The 16,575-nt window shown below is 50.3% G+C and overlaps 1 non-coding gene across 1 annotated transcript; it reads left to right on the top strand.

Moving 5' to 3' along the window:
• Window positions 1-258: 258 nt before the first annotated feature.
• Window positions 259-331, top strand: TRNAF-GAA (transfer RNA phenylalanine (anticodon GAA)). Its single transcript has one exon. It is a non-coding gene; the product is annotated as a tRNA-Phe (tRNA).
• Window positions 332-16,575: the final 16,244 nt, after the last annotated feature.

The raw sequence follows: 16,575 nt of genomic DNA, 5'->3' as shown, positions 1-16,575 counted from the left end.
TCGCCACCAGGGCCTAGTCTAGCTCAGGGTCCAGCTCAACTTCCTCCATGGGCGACTGGCCCCCAGTCTGCTTCGGCCACCAGGTCAACCTAGGAACTAAGGCAGGAATGGGGTGAGGAAGCAAGTCAAGCTGAGCAAGGCAGGCAAAAGCAAGTCTTGCCTTCATGGGCTGCTCACAACAATGTCCTTTTTGTGTGCCAAGGCTGACAAAAACATCCCAGACAGAGCAGCAGCAGGCCAAAGGCACAGTATGCATCTGCCGAAGTAGCTCAGTTGGGAGAGCGTTAGACTGAAGATCTCAAGGTCCCTGGTTCAATCCCAGGCTTTGGCAGGTCCTTTTCTCCCTCTTTGTGCAGAGGTGGCTTGTTTTCTGGAGCACAGCAGCACCTTTCCCTGCTACAGTGTCCAGTCCAAAATATCAGCCCCCCAGTGCAAAAACGCTATCTTAGGGTGTAAACAGGAGGCTTCCAGCACTGGGACACCTGAGAGAGAGCTCAGTGGGGGGTGTAACAGCTGCTGACTCTGAGGGTCCTGGGCTAAATCCACTTGCAGGTGGAAGTGTTTCAATTTATTTTATTGACAATGAGTAAGGCGACGATTTAATCACAGGTATTTTTCGTAAAAGTCATGGGCAGGTCACAGGCAAGAAATAAAAAATCATTGCCCGTGACCTGTCCATGACTTATACCATAGATACCCCTCATTGAATCTTGCAGGGAGGGGATCCCAGGGAGTCTGCAGCACCAGCTGTGTGGGGAAGGAGTCTGGGGGGCCCCATAGCACCAGCTACCAGGGGAGAAGCCCTGGGGTCCAGCTGCCACCACAGGGGGGGAGCCCCAGGGGCTGAGCAGCTGCTCCCACTGCCCCCAGGACAGCTGCCGGGAGCCACTGAGCTGCAGCTGCTCCCGCTGCCTCCAGGACCACTGCTCAAATGGTCCCCAGGGCCAGCTGGATTGGCCGCTGCTCTGGTGGTCCCTGGGGCCAGCTGCTTGGGCGGCCCTGGAGTCAGCCACAATGGCCGCTGCAGAAGTCACGGAGGTCACAGGAAGTCACAGAATCCGTCACTTCCACAACCTCCCTGAGGGTCACGGATCCTTAATAATGAGACAGGGAACTGTGTGTTTCATTGTAAATCCATCTCTGCCTGCAGCCCCTACTGTCCCAGCCTTGAGATCCCCAGTCACTGCCTGCCGGTGCCCCTCACTCGCAACCCGCAGCCCCTACTGTCCCAGCCTTGGGATCCCCAGTCACTGCCTGCCGGTGCCCCTCACTCCCGACCCACAGCCCCTGCTCTCCCAGCCCTGAGCTCCCCACTCGCTGCTCTGCCGGTGCCCCTCACTTCCGACCCGCATGACCTGCTATCTCAGCAGGTGCATAGGGTGACGTGGGAGGAGCGTGTCCCCCTCCTGTCCTCAGCCACGTGTCACCCGCATGCCACAAGCAGCCCGGCCACAACCCCGCCCTGCCCCAGTCCGTGTCTGTGCCCCCTGATCCCTCCCCCACCCATGCGCTCCCTCAGCCCCCCCTCCCAACCCTCCCATAGTCCCCCACACACCCTCCTCAGCCATTGGCCCCCGACATCCCCTCCCCCATGGGCCCCTCTATCCCCCCATCCACCCCAGCCCTGCCCTCCATCCAGGGGATCCCTCAGACCCCACTCCCCAAACTCCCCCCTAGTCCACCCCAAACTTTTTCCTCATCCCTCGGCCCCCAGCATCCCCCAAAATGTGCTGCCGCCCCCAAGCTCCTCCCCCCATCCTCAGCACCCCACCCCAATGGACTCCCACCCCTTTCCCCATTGCTGGCCCCCCTTTCCCGTCACCCCTCCCCCAGTCCATCCCCAGTGTGCCAGGTTCCTCATTGCCAATCTCTGCTACCCCCCAACCTGCCAGATTCCCCTTTTCAGCCACCGTGGGGCCCTCAAACATGCCCCCACCCATCCCCTCTGGGGTCTCTAAATCCCCTATTCCCACAGTGCACCTTGGTAACCCTTCCCTCCTCTACCTCGAATTCCCCTATTCCCTTCCCTTGGGTCCTCCTAGACACCTCAACCCCACAGTCTGCCCCCCACATATATCCTGATCACTCATTCACACGCTGAGCTAGTCCTTCAGCCCCCACAGTCCACCAAACTTCTCCATCCATGAGCCCCGTGGCCCTGTGGCCAGGAAGGGGGGGGCAAGCTCCCAATGTGGCTGGGCTGGGTATGGATGTGAATCTTTTCCTGTCTGGTGTGTGCTAGGCTCACAAAGACTCTTTGCTCCCTCAGGGTGGGGTGTGGTTTTTGGCCGAAGGAGACACAGTTTGGGAGCCCTGTGGATGCGATGGAGTGTCTGGAATGGGAGGTGGGAAGGAGAAGAGCAATATGAAGATGGCGTCTAAGACGAGGCCAGGTGCCTTCTGTGGAGGGAGACATGCTGGACAATGCCAAGGATTGGGGAGACAACCAGATGTGAGCCAGGGTGCAGAGAGCTGGGGAGGGTGTCTGTGTCTGTAACACTTCCCTGTCCTCTCTCACAGATGGAGTCCAAGAGGGATAGGAAGGAGAGGACGAGCGCCCCAGTACTCAAGAATAATAAGGTGCATCCTAGCTGGACCCGGGGCTCTGCGGGGTTAAGACCAGTGGAAGGGACAAGAGTCTCCTGTGCAGAGTGACGATTTTGGGTGCAGGTGCACTGGGGTGCTTCTAATTGTAGCTCTGAGAACATCATGGGAAGAGGGTTCAGGGTAGAGCCCTGGGGTGTGGAAGATGCGAAAAGAAGAGCCCCGCCATCACGGCAGAGTGTGACGATAACTTTTGTTTTTCCTTCTTGCGTTGTGTTTGGCACCAAGGGAAAAGAAGTGTGTAAGTGTGTGTGTGTCTTGATGCCAGGCAAGACCTGTCCAGCTCACCCTCTCTCTCTTTTTACTGCCTCCTACTGCAGGCCATGGGCAGGAGAAGTGCACATTGATCCCCACAGGCTTGGTCGCGAGAGCCTGCACCATCTGGCAGGAGGGAAGAGAATCATAGTGGGTCCTGGAGGCGACAGTGGGGGAGGTGGGGTGCCTGGCCACATAGCCGGTTGGCTCTGTCTCTTTTCATCGCGTGGGGCTGCTCTAGAGCATGTGGGAGACGGAGGGAGGCCGAGCTCTCGCGCACCAGTAGAACTGTGGGCAGGGCTGCCTCGCTCATCGGTTATTTCCTGCGCTTGCAGATGCGTCGCCCAGGAGCCCCAGGCAGAGGAGAAGCTGGAAGAAGCGGAGCTGAGCAGGCTGGACATCCCGGGAAGCAGAGATGAACAGTCCTGAGCTTTCTGCCTTTCCCAGCACTGGGTGTGAGTCAGCGGTGATGGCACTCTCCTCCTCAGCTCTTCCCAGGTTAGTTTTCTTCAGAGGCCGTGAGCTGCGCGTGGTATTAAGGGCAGGGGAAGAGACAATCGTCTCCTGTGCAGAGTGACTCCTTTGGGTGCAGGTGCAGAGGGGGGATTTCTAATTGTATCTGTGATGGCATAATGGGAGGAGGGTTGAAGCCAGAGCCCTGGGGTGCGGGAGGAGCGAGAAGAGGAGCCTCGCCACTATTGCTTTTTCTTTCCCTCTTTTGTTGTGTTTAATACCAAGGTGAAAGAAGTCGTGAGGATGGAGTCCAGCCCCGAGGTGAGATGGAAAGTGAGCGAGAGCAGTGACAGCGTGAATCCTGTTGATGCCAGGCAAGACCTGTCCAGCTGGGAGCGAAGCAGCTGTCGCTGTCAGTGAGGTAAGTGTCTGGTTTGGGGAGGGCTCTGGTCACAGCCCCCCTGGCTCCAAGCAGGGACTTCCCGTTAGCTGGATGTGGGTTTCCTGACTAGCTGTGGCTTCAAGGGAGATGATGTTGCCATTTGCGGGCGCTGATCATCTCTCTGGACAGGAGTGGGGTGTGCTCCCTAGCAGAAGGCTGAATCCATGAGGGTGACTCCCGATTCTGAGTTTCTTTCCTTCCTCCTAGTTTTCTCTCTCTTTCTGTCTTCTCTACTGTGTTGGCCAACTCACACTCAAACTCTCTCTCTCCTTTCATGGACACTTGTTATGTTCAGTTGCCTGCATCCTCTTCCTCTGCTCCCCCTCCCCCAGTCTCCTCTGGGCTAGGCTGGGTCTATCTGCCTGTGGCCATTGTCTCTGCCCTACTGCACTAAGTGGCTTGCCCCTCCCACCCCGTATCTTCCTAGAGAGTTTGGGGAGACTTCATTGGTGTAACTGGGTCACAGCATGAGTGGCCAGTCATGTCTTTGGGACTGTGGGGTCTGAGACGGAGAGGGGATTTGTGGTCATGGCTTTGGGCACAGGGGAAGTGGGGCTGGGATTAGAGATGCCTAGAAACCCCCTTATCATCCCTGGCTCCATTACTGCATCACCCAAAAGCCCCGCTTGGGGTCCACGCTCAGTACTGGGTTTCCAACAGTGCCACTGGTTAATTGGTCTTTCTCTGCTTCCCCAGAACCCCTCCCCAGAGTCTGTCATTGCTTCACCTAAAAGCTGCTTCCCTTTTGGGTCTCTGTTCTGGGGTTTCTGCTGTCATCAGGGACACTGCTCTGGCTATGGGCAGGTGCTCAGCAAGGCGAGGGTTGTAACTCAGAGCTTTTGCCATCAGAAATTTAAATAAAATTAGCCTTTGCCTCATTCCTTAAAGTGTAGGGTAACACACAGGCACACGCCTGCTCACCAGGGTATGTGTGGGTCGGTGTCAGGGTGCAGGGTCCCCTGGTGACCAGGTGAGGCATTGCATGGTGAATATCGCTCTTGTTGGGGCACTGACCCCTGCTGGCCAGGTGGGATAGTGCCCTATGTGTATCTCCCTTGCAGAACTGTGATAGTGACCCCTGCTGGCCAGGAACCACTGGTAGCCAGATGAGTCAGTGCTCTAGGTGTGCTCTTCACCTCCCCCAAGGTGGCAGGGTGCCTGGGTGGCCGTATTAGGTAGTACCCTGGGTATCTTCCAACCCCCTTGTGGCAGTGAGCCCTGTTCCTGGTGCGCATCACTCCCCCACTAGGGATGTACACTGGTGGCCAAGTGGGGCAGTTCCCTGTGTGTAGCCCCCCACCCCCTCTGTGGCCAGCTATGGCAGGCACTAATCCCTGGCATACACGTGGGGCAATACCCTCTATATATCCCCCAATTGGGGCAGTGCTCTGTGCGTGTGTGTTCATCTCCCCTGTCAAGGTTCTTTCCCCACTCTGAACTCTAGGGTACAGATGTGGGGACCTGCATGAAAACCTCCTTAGCTTACTTTTACTAGCTTAGGTTAAAACTTCCCCAAGGTACAAATTAATTTTACCCTTTGCCCTTGGAATTTCCACTGCCACCACCAAACTTTAACTGGGTTTACTGGGAAACGTAGTTTGGACACGTCTTTCCCCCCAAAATCCTCCCAACCCTTGCACCCCACTTCCTGGAGAAGGTTTGGTAAAAATCGTCACCAATTTGCATAGGTGACCACAGACTCAAACCCTTGGATCTGAGAACAATGAAAAAGCATTCAGTTTTCTTACAAGAAGACTTTTAGTAGAAGTAAAGGAATCACCTCTGTAAAATCAGGATGGTTGATACCTTACAGGGTAATTAGATTCAAAACATACAGAATCCCTCTAGGCAAAACCTTAAGTTACAAAAAAGAGACACAGGAATAGTCATTCTATTCAGCACAGTTCTTCTCTCAGCCATCTAAAGAAATAATAATCTAACACATATCTAGCTAGATTACTTACTAAAAGTTCTAAGACTCCATTCCTGTTCTGTCCCTGGCAAAAGCAGCATACAGACAGACACAGACCCTTTGTTTCTCTCCCTCCTCCCAGCTTTTGAAAGTCTCTTGTCTCTTCATTGGTCATTTTGGTCAGGTGCCAGCGAGGTTACCTTTAGCTTCTTAACCCTTTACAGGTGAGAGGATTTTTCCTCTGGCCAGGAGGGATTTTAAAGGAGTTTTACCCTTCTCTTTATTTTTATGACATCCCCTATTTGGGTAGTGACTGCTGGTGGCTAAGTGAGGCAGTGGCCTTTGATTTCCTCTTCTCTCCCCACACTCCCACATCTGAGGTTGTGCCCTCTGTTGGCCAGTTGAGGCACTACCTGATGTGTGTATCTACTAATTGGAGCCGTGACCTCTCCGTGGTGGCCTGGTGTGGCAGTGCCCTACTGGTATCTCCCTCCCACAACAGACAGACACACACCGTTGTGGTAGTGGCCACTTCAGGCCGTGGCCTGTTTATCATTCCCCCCCACCACCATTGCAGCAGTGACTCCTGGTGGCCACGTGAGGCAGTGCCCTGCATGTGTCGCCCCGGCCAGTGCTGCAGTGACCCCTGGTGCCCAGTTTGAGAACAGGTTTTGTGTACCTCATGTGTAGCCTGCGTGTACCGCACGTCTTGGGGCAGTGAAGTGTGGTAGCCAGCTAAAACAGGGCACAGTCTGGTGGCCACGTAGGGCAGTGGCCTGTGTGTACATCTCCACTGGCGCCGTGACCCCTGGTGTCTTGGTACTAAGATGCAGCCACATCTAGGTTACACAGGGGGGCTGTATATAGGCCAATGGGGATAGCCCCCCCCCCATTCCAGGAAGTAGACAAGGTCTAAGATACCAGAGCAACTGCTGCTGCTATTTCAACAGGAAGAGAAGGAGGAGGTTGCAGGCTGGTGAAGGAGAGAAAATCAACACTGCAGGAGCAGGAGAAGGTAAAAACCAGGAGAATCCAGAAGACAAGTCACCAGAGAAGCACAGGGAACCTCTCTGCAACCTCCCCAAAACTCTCATTTGAAGAGGGGTGTGGACTGTGGAATATGGAGCTTTGTCCCAAAAAACATAAAGAAATAGCTTTGAGCTCTGATGCACTATGTAAGGTCAGTTCTTTGATGGGGTTAGTGAGGGGTTCAATGCCATTTAACTAATCCACTTTCAACTCACACCTTCTACTAATCAAAATTCGTTTTGCTGAGTGTCCCCCTGTTCGCAAGCCCTGAATTCTCCACGCTGACCCGTCCCTTCAAGGCCCTGGGTTTGTGATACAGAAAGGGCTTGATCACTTTTTATAGTTGGGGAGCTGAAAGCCGGCTAGCTAGACCCCCGTGTGTTCACAAGCAGTGTGAAAAAGCACAATTCCCGCTCACACTACTCAGGGGCAGCACAGCTCCTGGGCTCTCAAGGATCACACACTAATGCTAGCTTCAGAGGCATGCGCACGGGGTGGGCCCAGGCACACCCAAATCAGGGTTGGCCCAAGCGCAAAAAAAAAAAGGGGGGCAGCCGGACTGCTGGAGATGGGGGGCGGGGGAGTCTGGGGTAGGGGGGCCCCGGCCCAGCCACTCTTCTCTGCCCCGCTCTCTTCTGCGGGGGAGAAGCTTGGTGGGGCTGCGCCCCGGGCTCAGTCCTGCTGCTCCGAGGCCGCTGGCAGCCAAGCTCCCACCTCGCCCTGCAGCTCGCTGCAGACTCGCCCCACCTCCGCCCCCTGCCCCGGTCCGCGGTGTGCTGGGCAGAGAGAGGGGGACATGGAGAAGAGGCAGGGACAGGGCCTTGAGGAAGGGGGTGGAATCGGGGTATACCCCCTCCAGCTCCCTCCTGTGAACTGCTCAGGGCAGGGGGCTGGGAGCACCCCCACGACTCCAGCACACCTCCCTAGCCCTGATCCCTGCAGCCCTCTCCCACACACGCAGCCCTCTGCCCTGACTCCTGCATGCCCCAGACCTGACTCGTGCACCCTCCTCACACACCCTGCCCTGACTCCTGCACCCCCCCCTTCACACACACCCAGTCCCCAGTTCTGACTCCTGCACCTCCCACACATCCCCACCCCCACCCTGAGCACCAAATTGGAGCTCTTGCACCCTCCCCGCCCACATATCAACCTGCACCCCTCGCACCTAATGGGAGCTGCCCCAGGTAAGCACTCCACACCCCCAACCTCCTGCCCCAACCCTGAGCCCCCTCCCTCATTCTACCTCCTGTTCAGACCCTGCACCCCAACCCCCAGCCTTCTCCTTCACATCCAGCCCTGTGCTCAGTGCAGAGAGAGACAAAGAGAATGGGCTAGACCAGGGAGAAGGTAGGTACCCACTCTATGTGGGCAGGAGTGGGGGGGATCCTGTTTAACCCCTCCCCAGACCTGCTGTGCTTCAAGTTTACCCCCGGCCCCTTTCTTGCTTCAAGGACCAATCCTAGCTCCTGCCCCACTGTGCTTTTGCCCTCAGCCCCTGCCTTGCTCCAGTCACAGGGACTAATCCTCCCCCCATCCCCCGCTGTGCTCATCTTGCCCCTGTCCCCTGCCTCACTCCAGCTGGGGACCAATCCTTCCCCCTGCTCCTCATGCCAACTTTGAGGGTAGATAAAAATCAATGACTTTTTTAAAAAAATCAAGTAATCTGATTTTTTTAATTTAAATTGGATTTTTGAGGAAAAAATATCTAAAGATTGTTTTAATTAAGGTACATCAGAGATGCTTAGTTTTGCAGTTCTCAAACTGTGGATTTGTGTCTCCAGAGGTAACATGCTTGTTAACAGCAAAAATGTTTTAAATAAATAAATAATATAGAGAAGTGAGAAATAACAGACCTCAACTCTATTGTCCCTCTGCAAATATGTGGACACAGGGTCAACCCCTTACCTCTCTTTAAAAGTGAAAAGTTTCAAAAAATTCAATGAATAGAGCTGTAGCTCACGAAGCTTATGCTCAAATAAATTGGTTAGTCTCTAAGGTGCCACAAGTCCTCCTTTTCTTTTAATGAATAGAAGATTGTTGGGGGCAGAATAGATCTGGACAAGGAAAAGAAGTCTGGAGATAAACGTGAGAATGAGGGACATATGCTTTTTGTTAAACTATTATGTTTGCTGTTGAAGAAGAATATCCAGAATACTTCACGTAGTTGTTTTAGTTAAATAAAACAATTTAAATATCTGTCTGGGGATGATCTCTTCCTAATACAGCCTGGCAAGAAAATCCTCCAAATATTAATGATTAACCTGTTGAACTGGAGAGAGTCCACCTCCCAATAACTTCATAAATCTCTGCTTCAGTTACCTTTGGTAAATGAAATAACCAAACACTCATTCATTTTGTGACATAGCTGTAAAACTCATCTGAAAAGTTTTCAAAATAAATCACGGTTTAAAAATATATAGTGTTTCCCTTCTAAAAGTGAAACCTACATCGAACTCTGAGTTGTGAAGAATATGTATTAAGGTTATAAAAACCAACAAGAATGCACTTTTATGTAGAAAACCATGATTAAATGGAGTCTTCCTGACGAGTGATTTAAATCAAATCCACCCTGCCCGCTGTGCTCTTGCCCCGGCCTCTTCATTCCCCAGGGGGGCCCACAAATATGTTTGGTGCCAGGCCCACAAAAAGTCAATGCTGCCCTGTTCCTAGAATGAACCCTCATTGAGTGGGGCGATCCCCAGGGAGCAGCTCAAACCTCCAAGGTGTCTGGCCAGTGGCAGGACATGAGCACGGCAAGGGAGGGGGGTGGCAGTGACATCACACAGGCCTTTTGCAGGAGCTCAGCCGATTGGTCAAAGGTGGTGGGGAGGTGGTGACCTCACAGACAGATGCTGACATCAGCCAGGCAGGACGGGGAGGGGCCAGGGAAACCTCGGCGACCCCTGTGGCTTCACTTCAGCGAGTCTCCTTCTCGAGGTCTCTCCATGAGGACTGAGAGGGGATCAGGGGTCACGTATGTGAGCACCAGGGGGAACCTCTGTAGAGTTTTCTCCTTTCCTTTCATTGATTTATTGATAGAAAACAGATGTCCCTTGAGAAGGTAAGAGCCTCCTCAGGTCTGAAACCTCTTCAGTCGGATCCATCTGATGCCAGTTGAATTCTAGGTGTGGAAAACACAAGCTTAAGGAGGCAGAATTTTATTCTGCACCTAAATTCTGTCTCTTAGAATCACTGGGGACATGAGGGTTTGTCCTTTTTATTTCACCTTTTCCTCCATTCCTCCCTCCTTTCTCTTCTTCTCTTGCATCTTTTGTCTTTTCTCCTCTTCCCCTCCCAGCACCAGGAGGTGTGTGTGTGTGTTTGTGAATCCACTGATCTTCCTTCATGTGGGAACAGATGATACCGATAGATTCTCATTGCAATGTATCAAGGAAGACTATGCCAGGCTGGGGAAGAAGCTTTAGGAAATTGAGGCTCAAGTGATCTTCAGTGGGTTTCTGCCTATTCCTAGAGGTGGGCAACAAAGGTGTGACAAGATTATGACTATCAACAGATGGCTCAGGCAGTGGTGCTGTAAGGAGGGCTTTGGGATGTATGGCCACTGGGAGGCCTTCATGGACAGAGGACAGTTCTCTCCGGATGGACTTCATCTGAGTAGGGAAGGAAATAGACTTCTCGGATGGAGGCTGGCACAACTGATGAAGAGCTTTAAACTAGGAATCTGGGGGAGATGGTTGGGGGATGTCCAGGTAATCTCCACGCCGGATTTTAATATTGAGAGGGAAGAAAACAGCTGTGAGTAGGAGAATGGACATAAGGAGGAAGGGCAGTGTGGGTCCCAGTCTAATAGGTCATACTGGCTGTAGAATATCAGGGCCTAATCGGGTACAGAACGCGAGCGAGGCCAAACAGCAGGAATGAAGATGTTTGTACCCCAGTGCGAGGAGCCGGGTAACAAAATGGAGGAACTAGAGCTACTGGTGCAGGAAGTGAAACCAGCTATTCTAGGGAGAACGGAAACAGGGTGGAAGAGTCGTCACGACTGGGCTGCAGGGATTGAGGGGTCTGTGCTGTTTAGGAAAGACAGAAATAAAGGCAAAGGTGGGGGAGTCGCATTGTCTATCAATGATGAGGTAGACTGTAAAGAAATAAGAAGCGATGGAATGGATAAGACAGAGTCTGGGCAAAACTCACATTGGGAAAGAAAACTACTAGAGCCTGCCCTGGGATGGTGCTTGGGGTGGGCTATAGACCACCGGGATCTAATCTGGATATGGATAGAGACCTCTTTAATGTTTTTAATAAAGTAAATACTAATGGCAACTGTGTGATAATGGGAAATCTTAACTTCCCAGATATAGACTGAGGGATAAGTGCTAATAATAATAATAGGGCTCAGATTTGCCTAGATGCGTTAGCTGATGGATTCCTTCATCAAGTAGTTGCTGAACCAACAAGAGGGGATGCCATTTTAGATTTGGTTTTGGTGAGTAGTGAGGACCTCATAGAAGAAATGGTTGTTGGGGACAACCTTGGTTCGAGCGATCATGAGCTAATTCAGTTCAAACTAAATGGAAGGATAAACAAAAATAAATCTGTGACTAGGGTTTTTGATTTCAAAAGGGCTGACTTTCAAAAATTAAGGAAATTGGTTAGGGAAGTGGATTGGACTGAAGAATTTATGGATCGAAAGGTGGAGGAGGCCTGGGATTACTTTAAATCAAAGCTGCAGAAACTATCAGAAGCCTGCATCCCAAGAAAGGGGAAAAAATTCATAGGCAGGAGTTGCAGACCAAGCTGGATGAGCAAGCATCTCTGAGAGGTGATGAAGAAAAAGCACAAGGCATACAGGGAGTGGAAGATGGGAGGGATCAACAAGGAAAGCTACCTTATCGAGGTCAGAACACATAGGGATAAAGTGAGAAAGGCTAAAAGTCAAGGAGAGTTGGATCTTGCAAAGGGAATTAAAACCAATAGTAAAAGGTTCTATAGCCATATAAATAAGAAGAAAACAAAGAAAGAAGAAGTGGGACCGCTAAACACTAAGGATGGAGTGCAGGTCAAAGATAATCTAGGCATGGTCCAATATCTAAACAAATACTTTGCCTCAGTCTTTAATGAGGCTAATGAGGAGCTTAGGGATAACGATAGCATGAGAAATGAGAATGAGGCTATGGAGACAGATATTACCATATCCGAGGTAGAAGCCAAAAACTCGAACAGCTTAATGGGACTAAATCGGGGGCCCAGCTAATCTTCCTCCAAGAATATTAAAGGAATTGGCACAAGAAATTGCAAGTCCATTAGCAAGAATTTTTAATGAATCGGTAAACTCAGGGGTTGTACCATATGACTAGAGAATTGCTAACACAGTTCCTATTTTTAAGAAAGGAAAAAAAGTGATCCGGGTAACTACAGGCCTGCTAGTTTGATATCTGTAGTATGCAAGGTCTTGGAAAAAAATTTGAAGGAGAAAGTAGTTAAGGACATTGAGGTCAATGGTAAATGGGACAAAATACAACATGGTTTTACAGAAGGTAGATCGTGCCAAACCAACCGGATCTCCCTCTTTGAGACAGAAACAGATTTTTTAGACAAAGGAAACGCAGTGCATCTAATTTACCTAGATTTCAATAAGGCATTTGATACGGTGCCACATGGGGAATTATTAATTAAATTGGAAAAGATGGGGATCAATATGAAAATTGGAAGGTGGATAAGGAAGTGGTTAAAGGGGAGATTACAGTGGGTCATACTGAAAGGTTAACTGTCAGGCTGGAGGGAGGTTACCAGTGGAGTTCCTCAGGGATCGGTTTTGGGACCAATCTTATTTAATCTTTTTATTACTGACCTTGGCACAAAAAGTGGGAGTGTACTAATAAAGTTTGTGGACGACACAAAGCTGGGACGTATTGCCAATTCAGAGAAGGACCAGGATATTATACAGGAAGATCTGGATGACCTTGTAACCTGGAGTAATAGCAATAGGATGAAATTTAATAGTGAGAAGCGTAAGGTCATGCATTTAGGGATTAATAAGAAGAATTTTAGTTATAAGCTGGAGACACCTCAATTGGAAGTAAGAGAGGAGGAGAAGGACCTTGGAGTATTGGTTGACCGCAGGATGACTATGAGCCACCAATGTGATAGGCTGTGAAAAAAGCTAATGCAGTCTTGGGATGCATCAGGCAAAGTATTTCCAGTAGAGATAAGGGGTGTTAGTACCATTATAAAAGGCATTCTTCACCTGGAATACTGTGTGCAGTTCTGGTCTCCCATGTTTAAGAAGGATGAATTCCAAGTGGAACAGGTACAGAGAAGGGCTACTAGGATGATCCTAGGAATGGAAAACCTGTCTTATGAAAGGAGACTCAAGGAGCTAGGCTTGTTTAGCCTAACCAAAAGAAGGCTGAGGGGAGATATGATTGCTCTCTATAAATATATCAGAGGGATAAATACCATGGAGGGAGAGGAATTATTTAAGCTCAGTACCAATGTGGACACAAGAACAAATGGATATAAACTGGCCAGCAGGAGGTTTAGACTTGAAATTAGACAAAGGTTTCGAACCATTATCAGAGGAGTGAAGTTCTGGAACAGCCTTCCAAGGGAAGCAGTGAGGGCAAAAAACCTATCTAGCTTCAAGATTAAGCTCAATAAATTTATGGATGAGATGGTATGATGGGACAACATGATTTTGGCAATTAATTGATCTTTGACTCTTCGTGGTAGATGGGGCCCAGTGGCCTTTCATGGGATGTTGGATGGGATGGGATCTGAGTTACTACAGAGAATTCTTTTCTGGGTATCTGGCTGGTGAGTCTTGCCCACATGCTCAGAGTTCAGCTGATCGTCATATTTGGGGTCGGGATGGTATTTTCCCCCAGGGCAGATTGGCAGAAACCCTGGGGGTTTTTCACCTTCCTCTGCAGCATGGGGCACAGGTCACTTGCTGGAGGATTCTCAGCACCTTGAAGTCTTTAAACCATGATTTGAGGACTTCAATACCTCAGAGAAAGGTGAGAGGTTTATTGCAGGAGTGGGTGCATGAGATTCTGTGTCCTGCATTGTGCAGGCCAGACTAGATGATCATGATGATCCCTTCTGACCTTAAAGTCTATGAGTTTATGACTGTTATGGCTGGGTCAAAGACAGCCAGACCTACTGGTCAGAGCCAGAGTCCACACTCACAGGACAGGAGTCATGAGTCAGCTGGGTCAGGATACTGGAAGATCAGAAGCAAAAAACAAACTTGCGATCACAACCACAAATCAGATGCCAGGAAATCAAGCCAGGGGAGCGGCAGCAGAAAGAGGCAGCACATGGTCCAGAACAGGGAGCAGCCCTGGTGTTCAGACAGCTTCCTCTTCCTGCTGCTGTCTTACGCAGGGCCAGGTGGCCAATTAGCTGCTCTCCAACTCCTCCAACAGGACCTCAGGAGTGGAGCCTCAAACTGGGGTTGAACGTCGTGGGTCCTAGGTAAGCAATTTTCAGCAGGCTTTCAGGTGGAGGGTTGGAGCGTGGCTGCTTCCGTGAACCCTGCAGACCCGTGGGTCATGACAGTGAGTGATCTCTGCCCGCTCAAACTTCCTGCAGGAAACAGTCTCCAGGATCCTGGACACATCCTCTGAGAATAACATGAGGATATCATGATGAGAAATAGGTCTCTGTACCAGGGCTGGGATCCAGGGACAGGGAAACCTCCCAACAAGGATATGTAGCAGGAGCCCCCTGTTTGTAGCAAGGGCCCCAAGTGGCAGGACGAGTGAACAGTTCTTACCTCCAGGAGATGTATGGGATCTTCCATCTGAGTCTCAATGGGACCCATGTTGCTTGGTTTCACAGGATGAGATAACCTGTCCGCACTGCTCCCTGAGTTGGGCTGGCTGCAGGATATATCTGAGAGGCTGGGACAGAGCCTGAAAGACACGTATGACAAGCAGGGTTTTGTCACCCCAGGGGGAGAACAGAGGGTCTGAACCCCAGAGAATAAGCAACTGAACCAACCACTTCCTATTCTGGATCTAGAGGCGGCTTCAGTTTGTTAGCAGGAGACTGTACAGGAGACCTTGCAGCTGGGGGGTGACCCAGGCACTAACATGGGCATGGAAGTTTGAGGAACAGAGCAGAGGCTTGTGTGGGACTAGGAGGGCAGGGATTGGAGAAACAAGAGCAGAGGATCAAACACGTTGTTAAGGTGGGTCAGGATGATCCCCACTTCAAAGATAGAGAAAGTGAGGCACCAGGTGGGAGAATGACGTGGCCAGGATCATGTTACCACTCAGTGGCAGGGCTGCACTACAACCTGTTCCCTGCTCTCATCCCTGGACCCTGCTGCCCCTTCTGTATGACCAGTCCGGCCATCCTCTCCCAGAGACCATCCCCACCACTCTCCATTACTGGCTTTTTCCACAATGGAAGCAGGCTTGTAACAGAGTTCACTCACCGATAGGTTCCCCTTCCTGACAAGGCCTGGTGCCACAGCTTTCTTGCTGGGCTAACACCCTGGCCAAGAGTCGGTAGGGCACTCTGGCAGTTTTTTGCCTGGGAACTCAGCCCTTCAGCCAGGTGACCATCTTTTAGTCCACTCCTTCCTGGGTCGCGCTCATCCGAAACTAAAAGTCCAAAAATGTCTTTGTCATAAATATAAAGGGAAGGGTAAACCCCTTCAAAATCCCTCCTGGCCAGAGGAAAAGTCCTCTCACCTGTAAAGGGTTAAGAAGCTAAAGGTAACCTCGCTGGCACCTGACCAAAATGACCAATGAGGAGACAGGGGACTTTCAAAAGCTGGGAGGAGGGAGAAAAACAAAGGGTCTGTGTCTGTCTGGGTGATGCTTTTGCCTGGGTCAGAACAGGAATGGAGTCTTAGAACTTTTAGTAAGTAATTGAGCTAGGTATGCGTTAGATTATGATTTCTTTAAATGGCTGAGAAAATAGCTGTGTTAAATAGAATGAATATTCCTGTCTGTGTGTCTTTTTTGTAACTTAAGGTTTTCCCTTTAGGGATTCTCTATGTTTTCAATCTAATTACCCTGGAAGGTATTCACCATCTGATATTACAGAGGTGATTCTTTTCTTTTTTACTTCTATTAAAAGTTTTCTTGTAAGGAAACTAAATGCTTTTTCATTGTTCTAAGATCCAAGGGTTTGAGTCTGTGGTCACCTATGCAAATTGGTGAGGATTTTTACCAAACCTTCCCCAGGAAGTGGGGTGCAAGGGTTGGGAGGATTTTGGGGGGAAAGACGTGTCCAAACTCTGTTTTTTCAGGAACCCAGATAAAGTTTGGTGGTGGCAGTGGAAATCCAAGGGCAAAGGGTAAAATTAACTTGTACCTTGGGGAAGTTTTAACCTAAGCTAGTAAAAGTAAGCTAAGGAGGTTTTCATGCAGGTCCCCACATCTGTACCCTAGAGTTCAGAGTGGGGAAGGAACCTTGACATGGTGGCAGAGTGGTGGGATTAACCTGAAATCATTTTCAGATCAATTTGAGATTTTTTGAACCAGAAAAACAGATTTTAAAAAGGAAATATTTTTTTCCTTTGGGGCCGCTGGAAAGGAGGTCCAACTGAAAGCAGCTAGTTTTTTCTCTGCTTTGGGGCCAGAGCAGAGACAAAAGGGGATTATCTTTGTGAATTGCAGGTTTTCTTTGCCTGGAGGCAGAGTAGTTAACCTCCTGCAGGGAAATTCACAGTCTTCACAAACCTGAGGTTTTTTTCCCCTAAAAGTAAATAGTGGGGTGTTCTATACCCATTTGCCTGGAAACAAAAGTGGTAGGGGTTTTTTTTAGGATTTTGATTTTTTTTACAAGGAGCACAGATTTGAAAAGCAATTTTTTTTCCCTTTGGGACTGCTGGAACGGAGGTTTCCAAGTAGTGGAGGTTTTTTGCTTTGATTTGGGGCCAGAGCAGAGACAAAGG

Source organism: Lepidochelys kempii, chromosome 12 (genome assembly GCF_965140265.1).
Source record: "Lepidochelys kempii isolate rLepKem1 chromosome 12, rLepKem1.hap2, whole genome shotgun sequence".
NCBI lineage: Eukaryota > Metazoa > Chordata > Testudines > Cheloniidae > Lepidochelys > Lepidochelys kempii.
The sequence above is the reverse complement of the archived record's forward strand: the minus strand, read 5'-3'. Positions and strand labels throughout refer to the sequence as shown.